The sequence below is a fragment of the Daphnia carinata genome, chromosome 9 (assembly GCF_022539665.2).
Source record: "Daphnia carinata strain CSIRO-1 chromosome 9, CSIRO_AGI_Dcar_HiC_V3, whole genome shotgun sequence".
NCBI lineage: Eukaryota > Metazoa > Arthropoda > Branchiopoda > Diplostraca > Daphniidae > Daphnia > Daphnia carinata.
This window is the reverse complement of record NC_081339.1, coordinates 5,994,365-6,014,838: the sequence shown is the minus strand read 5'-3', so window position 1 is coordinate 6,014,838 and position 20,474 is coordinate 5,994,365. Positions and strand designations below refer to the sequence as shown.

At 33.8% G+C, this 20,474-nt stretch overlaps 3 long non-coding RNA genes across 11 annotated transcripts; all 3 read right to left on the bottom strand.

Annotated features, from left to right (window-relative positions):
* Positions 1 to 10,048: 10,048 nt before the first annotated feature.
* LOC130698202 (uncharacterized) lies at positions 10,049 to 10,670 on the bottom strand. Its single transcript, XR_009003216.1, has 3 exons — positions 10,580 to 10,670; positions 10,192 to 10,513; positions 10,049 to 10,109 (listed from the first exon to the last, which is right to left on the bottom strand). It is a non-coding gene; the product is annotated as an uncharacterized LOC130698202 (long non-coding RNA).
* A 2,491-nt stretch (positions 10,671 to 13,161) lies between these two features.
* On the bottom strand, positions 13,162 to 15,508 carry LOC130698003 (uncharacterized). 3 transcript variants are annotated; one of them, XR_009421757.1, is made up of 10 exons: positions 15,405 to 15,508; positions 15,220 to 15,320; positions 15,062 to 15,145; positions 14,667 to 15,001; positions 14,412 to 14,604; positions 14,055 to 14,353; positions 13,914 to 13,984; positions 13,700 to 13,845; positions 13,556 to 13,631; positions 13,162 to 13,470 (listed from the first exon to the last, which is right to left on the bottom strand). It is a non-coding gene; the product is annotated as an uncharacterized LOC130698003 (long non-coding RNA). The 3 variants fall into 3 exon arrangements; XR_009003117.1 differs by having other exon boundaries at positions 13,700 to 13,984; positions 14,055 to 14,164; positions 14,227 to 14,353; XR_009421756.1 differs by having other exon boundaries at positions 13,700 to 13,984.
* A 2,095-nt stretch (positions 15,509 to 17,603) lies between these two features.
* On the bottom strand, positions 17,604 to 19,950 carry LOC130698007 (uncharacterized). Of its 7 annotated transcripts, none has more exons than XR_009421727.1 (10): positions 19,847 to 19,950; positions 19,661 to 19,761; positions 19,503 to 19,586; positions 19,108 to 19,442; positions 18,853 to 19,045; positions 18,496 to 18,794; positions 18,355 to 18,425; positions 18,141 to 18,286; positions 17,997 to 18,072; positions 17,604 to 17,912 (listed from the first exon to the last, which is right to left on the bottom strand). It is a non-coding gene; the product is annotated as an uncharacterized LOC130698007 (long non-coding RNA). The 7 variants fall into 7 exon arrangements; XR_009003139.1 differs by having other exon boundaries at positions 18,141 to 18,425; positions 18,496 to 18,605; positions 18,668 to 18,794; XR_009421726.1 differs by having other exon boundaries at positions 18,141 to 18,425; positions 19,108 to 19,255; positions 19,320 to 19,442.
* Between the last annotated feature and the right edge of the window lie 524 nt (positions 19,951 to 20,474).

Here is a 20,474-nt window from a genome sequence, read left to right as displayed (position 1 = left end):
TGCATCAAACAAATACTTGGCGTGTAACCTATGTAACTAACTAAACCACTAATCCCAACCCGGTGCATTAGGTCGAAGACAAGCCGTAAACGAGCCGTGGGATGCAGAGTAGTGCAATTGAGTGCTCAGTGAAAGGTAAATGCTTGAGGGAAAACAATGAGAGAAAATGGAACGAAGCAAACACATCTATCAATCACACAACTCACAATACGAAATAAAGAGAAAGCCAATTTGGCAATACTCAACCGTACCATCTTTATTTCCGTCTTAATGGGCATGAATCTCGGGGCGGGACGGCGACCCTCATTCCTCCAGGGTCCTCTTCGATGCTCCAGCTCTTCAACGGCGGTGAGTCCTCCTAAATACATAAAAACAACGTGAAACCATGGTGTAGAACTTAGAACTTTCAATTTAATACTTGAAAATTTTGGGCGACAATCAGAGTAGCCCCGCCGGCGAACCTTGTTGTCCTATGGTCCTATTCGGTAGTAATGTGGACCATCCTAAATACATAATAAAAAAACATGATTAAACACTTAAATGTGTTAACATATACTTGCAACATCCATGGCGACGATCCTAGATGCCCAGCATCTTCTTCGATGTTGGTAGAGCCCTCCTAAATACACAATATCACAATAAGATCATAGTGTAAGCAAAAAGTTAGTATTAATGAAAATACACCAACCACACACAAATTGTGATACCCATGCAAGCTGGACTACATAAACTAAATACAAACAACCCTAACCAGTGCATTATAACTAACAAAAGCAGTAAAAGAACCACGGTGCAAAGGTGTAGTGAACTTACGTGCTCATTGAAGTTGAAACCATAACCCACAGTACTTCAATGGAAAATAGTGGTAGTGAAAAGGAATTACAGGGAGCCTGGTTGAACACACAAATAATAGTATTAAATGTATTATGATAATAGTATTATGATTTGGCTATACCCACCCCTTTCATCAGCTATTTCCCCCCCCCCCCCTTCTTGTGGGCTTGAAGTGCTGACCTGAACATCTACAATGCCAGATATCTCTCCTCTGTAGCCGTCTATATACATAAGAAAAAGAAAAACACAAGATTACACACTTGAAATTTTAAGGTTAGTACCTTGTAATGGTAAGCAATAATCCTAATTGTCCAGTGATGTTCCTCGGTTATGTCTTGAGCCCACTTATATGCAATACAAAAAAGAAACACATACAGAAAGGCAATCGGTTAACACTTTAAAATTTTCAAGTTATTACACTAAACCTGATAACAACTGGTGCCTTCTGAACATTCTGGTAAGTAAACTTTACTTAATTCCCCTCGTTGTCCAGAGGTCCTCTTCGGTGGTGTAGTGGATATCCCCTATATAAATTGAAAAAAAAAAAAAAACAGACACAAATAACAAATACAGACCTTGAAAATGAATAACTTGACGTCGTTGACGATAATTCCGGTAGCCCCATCAACGATCCTCGGAATACAGCAATCTCCCTCATTTGTGCTGTCAGCCCTCTAAAATACACACAACAACACACGGTTCTATACTAAAACTTTAAAGGTTATTACTTTTCAGGCCTTGGCGATTAGTGTGGTGGCACACACACGTTGTTCTGTGTCCCCCTCGGTCGTGTCGTGGGTCCATCTATATGTATACCAAGAAAACATCAATTAATATCTGAAACTTAAAATTTATACCTTGAAGACATTGGCAGTAAATAATGGAACACCCAGCGGCCATGTTCTTCCTTGGTGGTGCTAAAGAACCTCCTAAAATGACACAAAGCAAATATGTTTAGGCATTTAAATGTTTAAGGTAAACACCTGACAAATACTTGGCAATGATCTTGGTGACTGGCGTCGACCCTCGTTGTCCAGGGATACTTTTCGTTAATATCGTTGACCACCTACATACATAAAAACCAAAACATCAATTAATACTTGAAATTTGTTAAATTAATAACTTGCAGACCTTGGCGATAAATCTGATTGTTAAGGTAATACTTGACAATCTTTGGCAACTTCACCAGCAATCCCCGAGGTCCAGTAATCCTCCTTGGTGGTGTTGCTAGCCCTCCTATACAAAGAGTAATACATAGAACATGGTAAGACACTTGAAATATTTTAAATACTTTGCAATTTTGGGCTAGGATCTTGGCAGTGACCCTCGCTGTTCACCAGTCCTCTTCAGCAATATAGCCCTACTAGATGCACAACATTAATTTAAAAAATCACACAAGAAAATACTAAATATGGAAATATATACCTCAAAACCCAGGGCGATATTCCATTGGCTGCAATGGTGATCTTCGTTGTCCAATGTCCTCTTCGGCCCCGGAGATTGCCCTCGTGATTGCAAAGAAGCGAGAAAAAAAAAAGAAATTTTTGAATATTTGAACAGCAATAAGTTTCTTCTTAATTTTAAGATCAGGTACACAAATTCCTGTTAAATTGGAGGAAAAAAAACCTGAAAGAGAAGAAATGTACAATTGTTTGTAGAAAATTGGTTTGTGAACAGGGACTACAGTTAATAATAGGGTAACATAGTGAAAGAAAATGGCTGAGATGGTGTAGTGCAAAAGTAACGAAGTGAAGTGGACTATGCTTGCGCCTTACTTACAGTAGCCGTACTCTTAACTTAGCTTTAGACCTACTTATCCTTAACTTAATCTATGTTTATCTATTTAATTTAGACTTAACATACTACCCAACTAAACAAAACCAGTGCAGAGGCTAACCCGGGTGCTGATGCAGTGTGTAATTGATGAATCTACAATTTGCGAAAGCTGAGAGCACGTGCGCAAGTTCTAAGTATTATTAGACGTGGATTGCAAGCAACAAATCTACACTAGAGCACCGCGTGCAGGTGAAAGAGCTACTGATCTTTTAGATTCTTTTTCTTCTCCCCCCCCCTTTCCCTTGTTGTGAATGCCCGAGGTTCTTCATTTGTTTTAGGCACTTGGAAACAACTAAATATTTATAGATTAATAAAATTTATATACATCAATAATAATTTATACAGATAAATAATTAAATTATAGTTACCCAAAAATAATTTACTCGTGATTATTGAGGTACACAAACAAAATCATTATACGGGTCAGCGTAAAATGCGGACGCGGACTGCGGACTGGAAAAACTGCGCACTTTTACCTGCGGACTGTCACAAAAATTTTTATGGTAGTCTGCAGTTTATCCATACCACAACGGTCCGCAATCCGCGTATTTTCCGGGAATACAGCATAGCATATGGGATACTTATGGGATACGCCTGAGCAGACAGAAATGCGAAGAGATCAAATTAGTTATCAGGGTAATTGGCAAAATTTTAATTGAGGAAAACTAATTAAAATTTTACATTTCACAATAAAGATATCACGTTTATGAGCGTGTTTTGATTATGCAACATGTTTTTAGGGGGAAATTATCAACAAGTGATGAAGCGCTATTTAAATACAAGGATGGCTGTAAAATTTTAGTTTTAATTAGATGACCGTATATCAAAGAAAGAAAATTTTTACTTTGTGATGAACCAACCATATTTGTGTCAAATGTGTTTATCAGTTAATAAATTACCCTGAGATAGAAATTACTCTTTATTTTCGTATTTCTAATAAACAGTATGTTGACTTCATTATAATTAAGTTTCTTATTTTACTATTTAATAATTTAAATACCGATATCAAGGGTATCGTAATGGGGCCCGCGTAGGCAATGGGTATTGCAATTTAAGTCCGCAAAATACCAGTCCGCTATTTATCCTACCCGTTCCGCAACTTTCAACGTTACACGTACGAAACGGTCCGCATTTTACCCTGAGGTCCGCGAGTATTTTTTTCAAAAATTTTGTGACAGTCCGCAGGTAAAAGTCCGCAGTTTTTCCAGTCCGCAGTCCGCATTTTACGCTGACCCATCATTATCCTACCAGCTATCAACGTTGCAATATTTCCTGTCAAATTCAAAATTTATAACAATAAAAATGAACAGGTTCATACTTCCATTTTAATCAAATCCTGTTGGAAGACTGGGAATCTATAATGACATGTAGATAACTATAAATTTACTCATCTTTGATGTTCATTGTTCCTAGTTAAGAATTTAAAACATACCTGTGCTACCGAAGTCCTGTTATGTAAGCCAAATTATTCTGAGCACTGAAAAACAAAGATAGCTGAAAACTGCTGCGACAATGTGTTTGTTATTCTGGTCAGCCTGTAATAAAACATAACAATTTACTTGTAATATTACAACTAAATATAGAAATGAATGTGTAGAATATAAATAAAACTAGACATGGCATGCAAAATGTCCTGCCACTACAATTCCAATATTTCATGTCCCAGCTACATTCAGTGGCTAAAAAGACTATTTATAATAAAATGTAACAGGATTATATAAAAGAATGACTCTCCTGCCCTACAACCACCATTCTTTACACAACCCTCCAACTATCTAAAAAAAAAAAAAAAAATCTCACTTGAAAATGATATGAAGTTTTAACAAAACAAAATGGTTGCCTATATAGTTTCTTCACCATCATCGCTCACTCAAAAAATTGTCTCCACCTCCACCTTTCGATCAAATCCTGTTGTAAGACTGGGTATCCATAATGACATGTAGAAAACTATAGATTTACTGACCATATTGATGTTCATTGCGTCAAGTTAAGAATTTGAAACAAACCTGTGCTTTAGTTCTTCTTTCTTCACAATTTTCTTCTCTTGGCTTAGCTTGTCTTCAGGATTTTCATTCAACGGTAGAAATTTGCTTTCGAATGCTACAATCAAATTATTACAACAAAGATTTTCTTGGGTTCCAAAGTATTGTCACTGTTTGGAACGCCAATCCATATCAGCAAATACCAAATTTCACCATCATTTTCCTAATATATTTCAGATTCAGTTATAATCACAAGACGGTCAATTCATGTTAACATTTTAAAGTTAGATAAATTTCCAAACTAACCTTAGACTGAGAATTTTCCCAACATTGTATTCTTCATCGTCCATGTCACTGAGCGGAGATGAAGCCTGATTTGACACCTTTTTTCCTTCATTATTTCAGGAATGACAAATATACCTATATATATAACCTATATTAGTTTAACATTTGTTTTACTGTGGTAGAGGATGCAAAATATTCACATTCGTACAGTCTTACCTACACAAATGTACCACAACTATAACACCGTCGTGGATCGATCCACCTGCAGGTAAGTTGAATTTATACTAACTAGCTTCATTGCCTTCTTTAATTGTAGAAACTAAGAGGATATCAACTTCGATTAAATTAGTTCTAAATCTATCTTAGCCCACTAAATCTTAATTAAACAAAACTGTTACCAATAGTATTCCATTTCTTTAGAAAACGACCATTTTCCAGTCCGTGTGTGAGTAGGTGCTCAAGTGTTTACTCTGGCTGCCTCTCAAACTACATCAAATGAGGAATTGAAAATTAAGTATCACTAATTATTAAAAATATTATAGTACCATACTGTGTTCATTGCATCTGCTAGTTTTCATCATTGCTGGTATTCATCCGAACATCATGTAGGTTATTTCACATTACTAACATGCTACTCCTGAATGTAAATAGAAATTTAAGCATCAACAATCTTAGCAATACAGTTGAAATATGTATATGTGATTATTGTTTTTGCAAAACATTAGCAGTAGCCGGCACTAAAGAGCAGATTGGCTGTGATCCAGGGCTCACCACTCTCCCCAATGCCTGGAACGGGCCATTCACGGGATGACTGTGACATTTTCTACTGGTCTCTTAGTGAAGAGTAGAGCTTTTATTTGACCACTGCTAATCTCAGTGGACTGGATGGGAAAATGCAAAAGGTTTGTCACTAGATAACCCCACAAACCAGTACTATCACATCACTGCCAACACAGAGAAGGAAATTAAAAAGTTATTTAAAATTGAATAGATATTTTACTATTAGAATGACACTGCAACACATAGCTCTAGGAGATTCGACGAAGAATTTATCCCATTGTAGAGTAGATCTTGACTTAAACGTAACGCGAATGACATCACCTAAAATTACAAAACTTAGATTACATGCCAGCATAACAAAAATGCTGCAAGCTTACATTTGGTAAACCTTTTCTTTTCTTTTTCCTTTTTTTAAGGTGCCTCCCGTGTGGCGTTGCCATATCGAGAGCGGGTCGTCCTAGGAGACCGAAATTGGCACCGGGAAATTGCTTGGGAAGATGAGGTGATTTTGACTTAAATTAGCAGCGTTTGTGAAGTCCTGATTTCCAGAAGAAATTTAATACCAAATCCCTGATCTTGAATTTGGCGAGGTTGTCACAAACCTTGAATTTATACCGCAGACGACACACCAAACAGTGTAGCCATCTATTGGTAAAGAATTTGGAATCAAGTTTGACTTCACTTAAAAGCTGTCGCTATGCAAGAAAATAGGCTTAAAAATTAGCCCGACAAACTAAGCTTGACAAATTAATCCCGACTTTTCTCAACCTAATGTTGACGCACCAGCACGATGAACAATGAATTTATACTGACAGACGACCCATCAAACAGTATAGCCATCTACTGGTAAGGTATCCAGTTATATTTCACTCAACGGCTCCCGATGTTCAAGAAGTTAGGGCTTGAAAATAAGACCGACAAAATATATAAGCCCGACACCATGGGGACTGTATTGCTTCTTCTCATGTAAAACAATGCAACAAGTGTGACTAGTGAAAATAACATATGGAAATACATAGGATTGAATAACTTTGATGTGTCACGCTAGCGCTGTAGCGTACTGGCGCGCCAGTAGTTTTTAAATTCGGTGTATTTCCAAAACAGTTGATGTTACGAAAAAAATAAAAATTTTCTCGGAATCAGCATGAAATTGTGAGTATATTCTGTCATTTTCAAGCAATTCCAACGATGGTCAATTTTTGACGGTTTTGGAGGCAATTTTCCCACGGTCCTTTTCTTCGTTTTTCTCCATTTTGTTAAGTAAAATGTCAAAACAAAGCCGATATTCGTAATCAGCGTTCAATTTCGAATCGGAATAATGTATTTTAAACTAAATTAAGCAAGGATTACGAAAATTATCATCTTTTACACGTGTACCTTAAGGCATTTGAATGATTAGAAAACTGAATATCGTACCAATAGGTGGCTATAGTGTTTGGGGGACCGTCAGCAGAGAAATTCCTGATACAAAGTTGTTACTCATATTTTATTTGACGCTTAATACTGTTAAATATTATTATTTGGTGCTAACATACAATTTAACGTTAAAATGTCGGGGATATGTTTTAGGGCATTTTCCACTCTTAAAGTTAGCACTTAAAACACTTAAATAATTTGATAAAAATTTAATATGGTAAACAGGAATAAACCCGTTAATAACTTAGTATTGAATAAAAAAAGTCAGGAAAATAGTTGTTAAACTATTAGTTAAGATTGACGATTGACGCTTATTATTGACGATGACGACAGATGGGGGAATTCAACACAGATGCTGAAAAAGAAAGAAAAACAACACATTTCTACATCTTCATTTTGCAGCAGATAGTGAAATTTTCAAGAAATGAAACTAAGCTTCACTACTAACGCTACTTCTCTCCTACATTCATGCTTACATTCAAAATGTAAGAAAAGTTAGTATTGGATTATCCACTAATCAAGCTTACCATCAAACTGAAGTATTGTTTTTTTTTTTTAATTTAACGCCAACTAACGATGTCTATGCTTCTTGTAGTTTGAATAAATCTGTTCAACCAAAAATGTCAAGAATCTAAGTCCAGTACCAATGCCTAGAATTAAACCAAAATTTCTTAAGTGTAAAAAAAAACTTGATTATCACCTTGATTCGTCATGATGTTCATCAGTCACATAGATCATATGAAATCCAAATGATGTAAAAAGACTTCTTTGCTGTGAAATATTGCTTACTTCTTTGGGTTGGCTGTTTGATTCTGAATCAATGGTAGACAGACTCAGTGTTCTTCACATTCCGTTGATACATGGCACAACAAGGCTAAATGCATCCCCCCATCTCAGGAAAGTATAGTCCATCCTTGCTACACGATCCATCGTTAAGTAGAAAGAGTTCGCCACGCCATCGATACCCTTACAGAATTTAAAAATAAAAAAACATGATACACATATAAGTTATCTGCTGAAAATCAATGCATAAACCATTTTTCCGCTACCTCATTATTTAAGAGTTGATAAAACAAACCCTCATGCGTCCCGAACATATTCGCAAAAGTTTGATTAATTAGCACGAACGATTACCTGTGGAATAAAGAGGTTAGTTTTTTATAATAACAAACAACAAATAAGCAGACAAATTAAGTTCAACCTATGTAAAGTTTAGTTTTGCTGCTAGCCATTTGACCAAATAACGGTCCGATCCAGTCCAAGTGAAGGTGCCATTCGGTCCTCGCTTTTGAGTATCGAAAGGTGGTTGCTAAATTCGAATAAATAAAAAATAATTGATAAGCTTCGTACAATAACATTTTCACTCAAGAATAGCACATTTAGGACATCAAGATTATTTCTAACAAGAATACATCTACACTGGTACTTACATCAAACATTAAAATATTGACCAAATCATTGTCAGATTAAACCTCTCAGCTTAGAAACAACTGTGTACCTTGGCATTTGTGAGTGTTGAAGACTGGATTATAAATACATTCATTGCAACACAATGGCTAAAAGCTTGCAACCAGGCTGTTAGAATCAATGATTATGAATAAAAGAAAATACAATCAAATTTAAACATAAACAATTGAGTTGTAAATGTGAACTACTTGCATCGTTAATGATGCACAGTTTCTCCATTGGGCGCCCTTTGGTATAACAAGGCCTTTTAAGGTTAACATAGTAAAGATGACAAACGTTCACGTAGTAAAGATGTCGGACAAAATTCTTCTGATTATGAGACTACCATTTGCAGTTATCTTGAATAACTTTATAAAACTGCAAGCTCACTCAGCAAACCCTAGCAAAAAAAAAATTACATAATACAAATTTCTTACCTACTGGTGCTAAACAAATGGTTCTTGAACATGGACAGTGATATAAATTCCATTTCCGAGTCCTTTCCTTGCAAACCGTGAAACAAAAAGGTTTAGACCATAAGAAAATCATTATTTTTTGTTTTGTTTTGCTGTCACATTTTCGTGAGACTAAATTCAATACAAGCTGTGTTACTGACCACTTGATGGGGTATCATTTGCCGCATTTCACCACTAGATGGCGTACTATTTACATTTTAACTCCCCACTAGATGGCGTCCCACTTGTCTCGATTACCCCCGCCAGATGGCGTATAATTTACCTCGCTTTCCCCCGCTAGATGTCAGTGTTTGGCGCCCCGTTTAAACTTGTTACGATTGTCACAGAACTTGATTTGCTTTTTGTAACTTGATTGTAAGTAAAAATTTTCTGATTAATAAAAAGATTTCTGAAGCTGAAAAAATAAAGTTTTTACACAATCTGACAGTTGTATGAAATCAAATACTCAAGATGAGTGGTTAGCAGCCAGTCGTAAAGCTCACCAGTTTCTGCATATTTGATGTAACAATAATCACACGTTCCTTACAAAAAAAACTATATTAATCGTCAACAAAGTAATTTAAATTAAATCATTTTACCTGTTGACATTAGATCACTTCTCGTGTGTTTCCAACAGAAAGACAATAGCCTAAAAAAATTAGGGGGGAAAAATCTTGTCTTGGAAGGTTTCTTTCCTCGAGTGGCAAAAGGTCAAGTACCCGTGGTATTTGTGATTTTAGTTTTACTTGCCATATGTTATGGTGCTGGCCACTTGTACTGTTTCACAAGTTCTGCATAAGCAAACCGACCGCTTTGGAGGAACAAGAAATTTCTCAATACATCCTTGTTTATGAAGAAAACTTCTAGTTAAACTATACGACAACATAAGGTTGTTAATAATTAATAGCGAAGCAATTGGGGAAAAACACCCATAAAGAGAAAACGAATAAACCCTAAATAAGAGGGAGAGCATCAGAAATTTAAGAGTAATGTAAAAACAATTAAATATGGATTACTTTCAGTTTGAGCGCAAATCCTTTGATGTTTGATACAACTTTCTCGTTTATGTGAAGTGCTGAAATTCAACGAAGGAAATGAAAAAAAAAAAATTTATCTTACCTTTCCCTTTCAAACTGACTTATGAATTTAAAACAGACCTGTGCTTCCGAAGTAATGTTATGCTAAGCCAAATTAATCTGAGCACTGAAAGACTGCTGCGACAATGTGTTTGTAATTCTGGTCAGCCTGTAATAAAACATAGCAATTTACTTATGCCTTTATATTTGGAAGTGAAAGGCTGTTCAACTGCTAGTTTTCAAAGTCACAATATTGGTGACAAAGTTATTATCCCACAAATAATCTACAGATGAAAAATAGACACAATGTTTGTGTCCACACAGAGGGATGTTTAATCATCCAACCAGCCAGATGTTCTGATGCTAAAATTCCAGCATGTTCTGTTCCAGCTATATTCAGCGGCTAAAATGACAAAAATTAAAGCAATAAAAATGGAAAGGTATTATATAAAGGAATGGCTCTCAATACCTGCAACCACCATTCATTACACATCAATACAGCTACCTAAAAACAAATAAAAATCTCACTTGAAAATGACATAGGAAAGTTTCAACAAAACACAAAACAAAGGGTTACCGACATCATGTGTTCTATACACACATGACATAAAATAAAAAATGTACATGGTGACTAAAGCCCAAAGAAAACCTACACAAATACTTATAATTTGATATGAGAATATTTGTTCACTTATATATTTTCATGCCAAACGAGTTGCCAGCTTACTATATTGTTGTTTCTATCGTTCATTGTCCATCCAGGAACAGCAGTAAACAAAAACAAAAATCCTGAAAGAAAAAAATAAGATAAATATTGTTTATTATACCACTATGCCAAACAACTTAATAAAAGGGAAATAAAAGTTATGCTTACAACATTGCTCAGGAGCATTTTCTAGAACTTCAGATGTTTTAGATACGTGACTGCACACCTTCGCTACCGGACTTCGTCTGAAGTTTAGCATAAAAAAAATTGGGGGAACTACTAGTGAAACCGTTATTTATCTAATAGTTTTAACATGGTGAACAACAAATTTCATTTTCGTGAATCTTGTTAAATTTTGATCTAAATCATATATAATATATATTTATTTGACATTAATTTTTTAAGTAGACGTCTGGAATCGGGCCTTAAATTTCTATCGTACCTACTTTTATATTTGAATTAACTCAAAAACCATGAACTCTACATAAAAACAAATTTCATATTCGTCATTCTTGTTAAATTTAGCATCTAACTCATATAAAGTTATCTAGTTTTGTTATATAAATATTTTAGGTAAAAATCGGGCTTGTTGTTTTGTCGGGCCTTAAATTTCTAGCGTACCTACTTTTACATTTGAAATAACTCAATAACCATTAAGTCTACATAAAAACAAATTTCATATTCGTGATTCTTGTTAAATTTAGCATCTAACTCATACAAAGTTATTTAGTTTTGTTAAATTAAATATTTTAGGTAAAAATCGGGCTTGTTGTTTTGTCGGGCCTTAAATTTCTAGCGTACCTACTTTTACATTGGAAATAACTCAATAACCATTAAGTCTACATAAAAACAAATTTCATATTCGTGATTCTTGTTAAATTTAGCATCTAACTCATACAAAGTTATCTAGTTTTGTTAATATAAATATTTTAGGTAAAAATCGGGCTTGTTGTTTTGTCGGGCCTTAAAATTCTAGCGTACCTATTTTTACATTGGAAATAACTCAATAACCATTAAGTCTACATAAAAACAAATTTCATATTCGTGATTCTTGTTAAATTTAGCATCTAACTCATATAAAGTTATCTAGTTTTGTTAATATAAATATTTTAGGTAAAAATCGGGCTTGTTGTTTTGTCGGGCCTTAAATTTCTAGCGTACCTACTTTTACATTTGAAATAACTCAATAACCATTAAGTCTACATAAAAACAAATTTCATATTCGTGATTCTTGTTAAATTTAGCATCTAACTCATACAAAGTTATCTAGTTTTGTTAATATAAATATTTTAGGTAAAAATCGGGCTTGTTGTTTTGTCGGGCCTTAAATTTCTAGCGTACCTACTTTTACATTTGAAATAACTCAATAACTATTAAGTCTACATAAAAACAAATTTCATATTCGTGATTCTTGTTAAATTTAGCATCTAACTCATATAAAGTTATCTAGTTTTGTTAATATAAATATTTTAGGTAAAAATCGGGCTTGTTGTTTTGTCGGGCCTTAAATTTCTAGCGTACCTACTTTTACATTTGAACGATCATTCCTTGCAAAAAAATAAAATAAAGGGTACTACTCCTCTAAGCGCTTAAAATTGGGAGTTTATTTGGCTTTTCGTACAAATGGTGTACCATACGTTTAGTTAAAATTGAACGATTCTGGATTTACAAAAAAGCTTCTACCATGAGGTAATTCCATGTCTTTATTTACTAATTTCTTTAAAGATTTAGAGAGAAAGCTTACAAAGACATGCAATGGACTTTACATGAAATGCAATCCAAATCAAACACAATGATGAGACGAAAAAAAATTGCCTGGAAGAGCAAGTTTAGTAAATCTGCCAAAGCTCAAATGCCAGCAAATTTAAGGTGCAAGTATTTGAAAACCTGTTAATTACTTCTTAGATAACAATAGATTTTATATTTTAAAACAGTGGCTGTGACTACTGCGAGGAATGGTACCATCAAGATTCACAAGGTATTTCATTCGACAACAGTTAGACATTACTAAAGATCAGAAAGTAACTTATCGTACTGATTTAGCATCTCTATACTATTCTTGATTAAACTTGAAAGTATGACTGAAGAATACTTTCTAACAAATGATCTAAAAGGTATAGTAAGTATTTCAGAATTAAGAGTAATTACTTCTAAAAAAATTATTAGTTCTGTTACCTTGTAGTCGTATATTCTGCCTGAAAATTAAAATCAACCTACCTTTTTAATGGTTTCCATCCTAGATTGGTAATATTTCAACAGTCATCTTTCCGTACTGTTTGAATTTCTAGGCAGGAAGTAAAATGTGGGCAGTAACAGTTTCAGAAGTGATGACGGAATTTTCCTGGTTTTTCATCCTAGCAAGACTGCTAACAAAGGTAAGTTGTATTTCTGTGGTAGCTATAACCTCTGAGAATGTGTAGCCAACAGTATCAGTAGCAATATTGAAGGGATTAATCCTGCACCAGAGGGAGTTATTTGTAAACAATATATCTTGAGGGCGGTATGATTCAAGCAAAGTTTTGTGACATGTGCAGTTATAGTGCTGAATATATATAGCGATGGAACAATGATTTTGCTGCAGAACTTGCTTTTTTTTACATTTATCCTGCTGTGATGACACATCTTCGTCACTTTAGCTAACTTCCTAAGCAGCTCTTTTGAGAAGAGGAAAAAAAGTTAGATGTTAGTTAAAAGTCTTTTTGATAAAAGCCATATCTTAACTAGAAATATAAAAGTTACCAGCAGAAGTAATCAAAAGCAATATCTTGTTTAAACTTACACTCTTGAGACAGTGAATAAGACCCCTGCCATTGACCTGTGAAAAAGAACAGTTTACGAAGAATTGACTGAATATATCGTGTAACAACAAATAATTACAACTACCATTTGGAAGCAGGTGTTTGGCAGCGTAATGTTCCATTCTTTTTCTGCAGCTCTTCAAGATAAGTTTGGTTGTTCAAGAAACTCAGTTCCTCGATTGGTTGCGTTTCACAGCTATTCAGCTGTATCGTGAAATGGCTTTCATTTACCTAGAATTTCTCCAATACAAAATTTGTTCATAATTTTTGCCATTCTCAGAATCTTTTGTAAAATGTACTTAAGAGGTTGAATGCTGTCAAGTAGATTTTCACTCTGCAGATAGCTGGTCAACATTCCATGGTTGAATACCTAGAATTATAAGAAATATATAGAAATTACACAGATTATGATCAGTCAATCATAAATTTTTGTTTAATACATTGTTTTCATGAATGGGTTGGTACCATTGCACAAGTAATTTCCATCTAATACAGGTACGAGAACAATAAAAATGTTTTTTGTCAAGTGCTTTTTTATTCCATGGCATTTCTAAAGAACCATGTTAAATGTAGGAATAAACTGATAAAATACAAAAACTTTCTGTTAATGACCTTCTCAATACCAATTTCCAGTATTTTCTTGACAAAAAAAAGTGATCTCCAAGACTGTTAGGGTTGCATATATTCACACACAACATACATTTCCCACAAAGGGAACCAATAGAAGGCAATATGACACCTGAATTTAAAGATTTTTAATGATTTACTTGAATTGTTTGCAATCAAAATAAGTTTACCTGACTAAAGCAACTCTTTTTATAAAGGGAACAAGCTGGTTTGCAAGTTTTTTTTTTTTCAGATTAACAGTCTCACTTTAGAAGTATATGTGTACCTTGGCATTTGTGGGTTTTGAAGACTGGATCAGAAATACATTTATTGCAACGAAATGGGTAAAAGTTTGCAACCAGGCTGTTGTTAGAATCAATGAGTCTGAATAAAAGAAAATGCAGTCAAATTTTAACACTAACATACAAATGGTAAATGTTAACTACTTGAATCGTTAATGAAGCCAATTTCTTCTTTAGGTGCCCTTTGATATAACAAGGCTTTTTCTTAACAGGTTCACGCAAGAAAGATGTCAGATAAAATTCTTCTGATTTAGGGGCTACCATTTCAGTTATCTTGAATACCTTTATAATACTGCAAGTTCACTCAGCCAAACACTGGCAAAAAAATTACAAAATGCAAATTAAATTTTCCTTACCTACTAGTGCTAAAGAGGTAAAACTGTTGAAGTTGAAGATCACAGCAATTTGTTCCCATATTCATTGGATGTTTGAGCCTGACGATGGCCATGTAGCGATGCACAAGTGATGGAATATCGCCACTAAAGAAAAACATGTCTGGTATTTTAGGGTTCAAGATCAGCAAGAACCATGTTGCTTACACCAGGCACATCTAAGATTCATCATTGTCAAAATTGGCATTCGTTTTGTCTTTGGGGCTGCACGTTGCCTGAATTGTTCTACGGCTGGAATACAACAAAACATTATAACAAAGGCCCCGTTCCAAATAGCACTGCATTTTAATGTTTTATCAACGTACCAGCATTATATGTAAAAAGAATATTTTTGGCTTCTTCAACAATCAAATCAGATGATCGTTCATTGTCCATCCAGGAACAGCAGTGAACCAAAACAAAAATCCTGAAAGAAAAACATATGATAAAGATTGTTTTTTATACCGCTATGCCAAACAACTTAATAAAAGGAAATAAAAGTTATGCTTACAACATTGCTCAGGAGCATTTTCTAGAACTTCAGATGTTTTAGATACGTGACAACACACCTTCGCTGCCGGACTTCGTCTGAAGTTTAGCATAGGCAAAAAAATTGGCGGGAACTACTAGTGAGGCTGCGTTGCCTAACCGTTATTTATCTAATGGTTTTAACATGGTGAACAACAAATTTCATTTTCGTGAATCTTGTTAAATTTTGAATCTAAATCATATATAATAACATATATTTATTGACATTAGTTTTTTAAGTAGACGTCTGGAATCGGGCCTTAAATTTCTATCGTACCTACTTTTATATTTGAATTAACTCAAAAACCATGAACTCTACATAAAAACAAATTTCATATTCGTCATTCTTGTTAAATTTAGCATCTAACTCATATAAAGTTATCTAGTTTTGTTATATAAATATTTTAGGTAAAAATCGGGCTTGTTGTTTTGTCGGGCCTTAAATTTCTAGCGTACCTACTTTTACATTTGAAATAACTCAATAACCATTAAGTCTACATAAAAACAAATTTCATATTCGTGATTCTTGTTAAATTTAGCATCTAACTCATACAAAGTTATCTAGTTTTGTTAAATTAAATATTTTAGGTAAAAATCGGGCTTGTTGTTTTGTCGGGCCTTAAATTTCTAGCGTACCTACTTTTACATTGGAAATAACTCAATAACCATTAAGTCTACATAAAAACAAATTTCATATTCGTGATTCTTGTTAAATTTAGCATCTAACTCATACAAAGTTATCTAGTTTTGTTAATATAAATATTTTAGGTAAAAATCGGGCTTGTTGTTTTGTCGGGCCTTAAAATTCTAGCGTACCTACTTTTACATTGGAAATAACTCAATAACCATTAAGTCTACATAAAAACAAATTTCATATTCGTGATTCTTGTTAAATTTAGCATCTAACTCATATAAAGTTATCTAGTTTTGTTAATATAAATATTTTAGGTAAAAATCGGGCTTGTTGTTTTGTCGGGCCTTAAATTTCTAGCGTACCTACTTTTACATTTGAAATAACTCAATAACCATTAAGTCTACATAAAAACAAATTTCATATTCGTGATTCTTGTTAAATTTAGCATCTAACTCATACAAAGTTATCTAGTTTTGTTAATATAAATATTTTAGGTAAAAATCGGGCTTGTTGTTTTGTCGGGCCTTAAATTTCTAGCGTACCTACTTTTACATTTGAAATAACTCAATAACTATTAAGTCTACATAAAAACAAATTTCATATTCGTGATTCTTGTTAAATTTAGCATCTAACTCATATAAAGTTATCTAGTTTTGTTAATATAAATATTTTAGGTAAAAATCGGGCTTGTTGTTTTGTCGGGCCTTAAATTTCTAGCGTACCTACTTTTACATTTGAACGATCATTCCTTGCAAAAAAATAAAATAAAGGGTACTACTCCTCTAAGCGCTTAAAATTGGGAGTTTATTTGGCTTTTCGTACAAATGGTGTACCATACGTTTAGTTAAAATTGAACGATTCTGGATTTACAAAAAAGCTTCTACCATGAGGTAATTCCATGTCTTTATTTACTAATTTCTTTAAAGATTTAGAGAGAAAGCTTACAAAGACATGCAATGGACTTTACATGAAATGCAATCCAAATCAAACACAATGATGAGACGAAAAAAAAAATTGCCTGGAAGAGCAAGTTTAGTAAATCTGCCAAAGCTCAAATGCCAGCAAATTTAAGGTGCAAGTATTTGAAAACCTGTTAATTACTTCTTAGATAACAATAGATTTTATATTTTAAAACAGTGGCTGTGACTACTGCGAGGAATGGTACCATCAAGATTCACAAGGTATTTCATTCGACAACAGTTAGACATTACTAAAGATCAGAAAGTAACTTATCGTACTGATTTAGCATCTCTATACTATTCTTGATTAAACTTGAAAGTATGACTGAAGAATACTTTCTAACAAATGATCTAAAAGGTATAGTAAGTATTTCAGAATTAAGAGTAATTACTTCTAAAAAAATTATTAGTTCTGTTACCTTGTAGTCGTATATTCTGCCTGAAAATTAAAATCAACCTACCTTTTTAATGGTTTCCATCCTAGATTGGTAATATTTCAACAGTCATCTTTCCGTACTGTTTGAATTTCTAGGCAGGAAGTAAAATGTGGGCAGTAACAGTTTCAGAAGTGATGACGGAATTTTCCTGGTTTTTCATCCTAGCAAGACTGCTAACAAAGGTAAGTTGTATTTCTGTGGTAGCTATAACCTCTGAGAATGTGTAGCCAACAGTATCAGTAGCAATATTGAAGGGATTAATCCTGCACCAGAGGGAGTTATTTGTAAACAATATATCTTGAGGGCGGTATGATTCAAGCAAAGTTTTGTGACATGTGCAGTTATAGTGCTGAATATATATAGCGATGGAACAATGATTTTGCTGCAGAACTTGCTTTTTTTTACATTTATCCTGCTGTGATGACACATCTTCGTCACTTTAGCTAACTTCCTAAGCAGCTCTTTTGAGAAGAGGAAAAAAGTTAGATGTTAGTTAAAAGTCTTTTTGATAAAAGCCATATCTTAACTAGAAATATAAAAGTTACCAGCAGAAGTAATCAAAAGCAATATCTTGTTTAAACTTACACTCTTGAGACAGTGAATAAGACCCCTGCCATTGACCTGTGAAAAAGAACAGTTTACGAAGAATTGACTGAATATATCGTGTAACAACAAATAATTACAACTACCATTTGGAAGCAGGTGTTTGGCAGCGTAATGTTCCATTCTTTTTCTGCAGCTCTTCAAGATAAGTTTGGTTGTTCAAGAAACTCAGTTCCTCGATTGGTTGCGTTTCACAGCTATTCAGCTGTATCGTGAAATGGCTTTCATTTACCTAGAATTTCTCCAATACAAAATTTGTTCATAATTTTTGCCATTCTCAGAATCTTTTGTAAAATGTACTTAAGAGGTTGAATGCTGTCAAGTAGATTTTCACTCTGCAGATAGCTGGTCAACATTCCATGGTTGAATACCTAGAATTATAAGAAATATATAGAAATTACACAGATTATGATCAGTCAATCATAAATTTTTGTTTAATACATTGTTTTCATGAATGGGTTGGTACCATTGCACAAGTAATTTCCATCTAATACAGGTACGAGAACAATAAAAATGTTTTTTGTCAAGTGCTTTTTTATTCCATGGCATTTCTAAAGAACCATGTTAAATGTAGGAATAAACTGATAAAATACAAAAACTTTCTGTTAATGACCTTCTCAATACCAATTTCCAGTATTTTCTTGACAAAAAAAAGTGATCTCCAAGACTGTTAGGGTTGCATATATTCACACACAACATACATTTCCCACAAAGGGAACCAATAGAAGGCAATATGACACCTGAATTTAAAGATTTTTAATGATTTACTTGAATTGTTTGCAATCAAAATAAGTTTACCTGACTAAAGCAACTCTTTTTATAAAGGGAACAAGCTGGTTTGCAAGTTTTTTTTTTTTCAGATTAACAGTCTCACTTTAGAAGTATATGTGTACCTTGGCATTTGTGGGTTTTGAAGACTGGATCAGAAATACATTTATTGCAACGAAATGGGTAAAAGTTTGCAACCAGGCTGTTGTTAGAATCAATGAGTCTGAATAAAAGAAAATGCAGTCAAATTTTAACACTAACATACAAATGGTAAATGTTAACTACTTGAATCGTTAATGAAGCCAATTTCTTCTTTAGGTGCCCTTTGATATAACAAGGCTTTTTCTTAACAGGTTCACGCAAGAAAGATGTCAGATAAAATTCTTCTGATTTAGGGGCTACCATTTCAGTTATCTTGAATACCTTTATAATACTGCAAGTTCACTCAGCCAAACACTGGCAAAAAAATTACAAAATGCAAATTAAATTTTCCTTACCTACTAGTGCTAAAGAGGTAAAATTGTTGAAGTTGAAGATCACAGCAATTTGTTCCCATATTCATTGGATGCTTGAGCCTGACGATGGCCATGTAGCGATGCACAAGTGATGGAATATCGCCACTAAAGAAAAACATGTCTGGTATTTTAGGGTTCAAGATCAGCAAGAACCATGTTGCTTACACCAGGCACATCTAAGATTCAGCGTTGTCAAAATTGGCATTCATTTTGTCTTTGGGGCTGTACGTTGCCTGAATTGTTCTACGGCTGGAATACAACAAAACATTATAACAAAGGCCCCGTTCCAAATAGCACTGCATTTTAATGTTTTATCAACGTACCAGCATTATATGTAAAAAGAATATTTTTGGCTTCTTCAACAATCAAATCAGATGATCGTTCATTGTCCATCCAGGAACAGCAGTGAACCAAAACAAAAATCCTGAAAGAAAAACATATGATAAAGATTGTTTTTTATACCGCTATGCCAAACAACTTAATAAAAGGGAAATAAAAGTTATGCTTACAACATTGCTCAGGAGCATTTTCTAGAACTTCAGATGTTTTAGATACGTGACAACACACCTTCGCTGCCGGACTTCGTCTGAAGTTTAGCATAGGCAAAAAAATTGGCGGGAACTACTAGTGAGGCTGCGTTGCCTAACCGTTATTTATCTAATGGTTTTAACATGGTGAACAACAAATTTCATTTTCGTGAATCTTGTTAAATTTTGAATCTAAATCATATATAATAACATATATTTATTTGACATTAATTTTTTAAGTAGACGTCCGGAATCGGGCCTTAAATTTCTATCGTACCTACTTTTATATTTGAATTAACTCAAAAACCATGAACTCTACATAAAAACAAATTTCATATTCGTCATTCTTGTTAAATTTAGCATCTAACTCATATAAAGTTATCTAGTTTTGTTATATAAATATTTTAGGTAAAAATCGGGCTTGTTGTTTTGTCGGGCCTTAAATTTCTAGCGTACCTACTTTTACATTTGAAATAACTCAATAACCATTAAGTCTACATAAAAACAAATTTCATATTCGTGATTCTTGTTAAATTTAGCATCTAACTCATACAAAGTTATCTAGTTTTGTTAAATTAAATATTTTAGGTAAAAATCGGGCTTGTTGTTT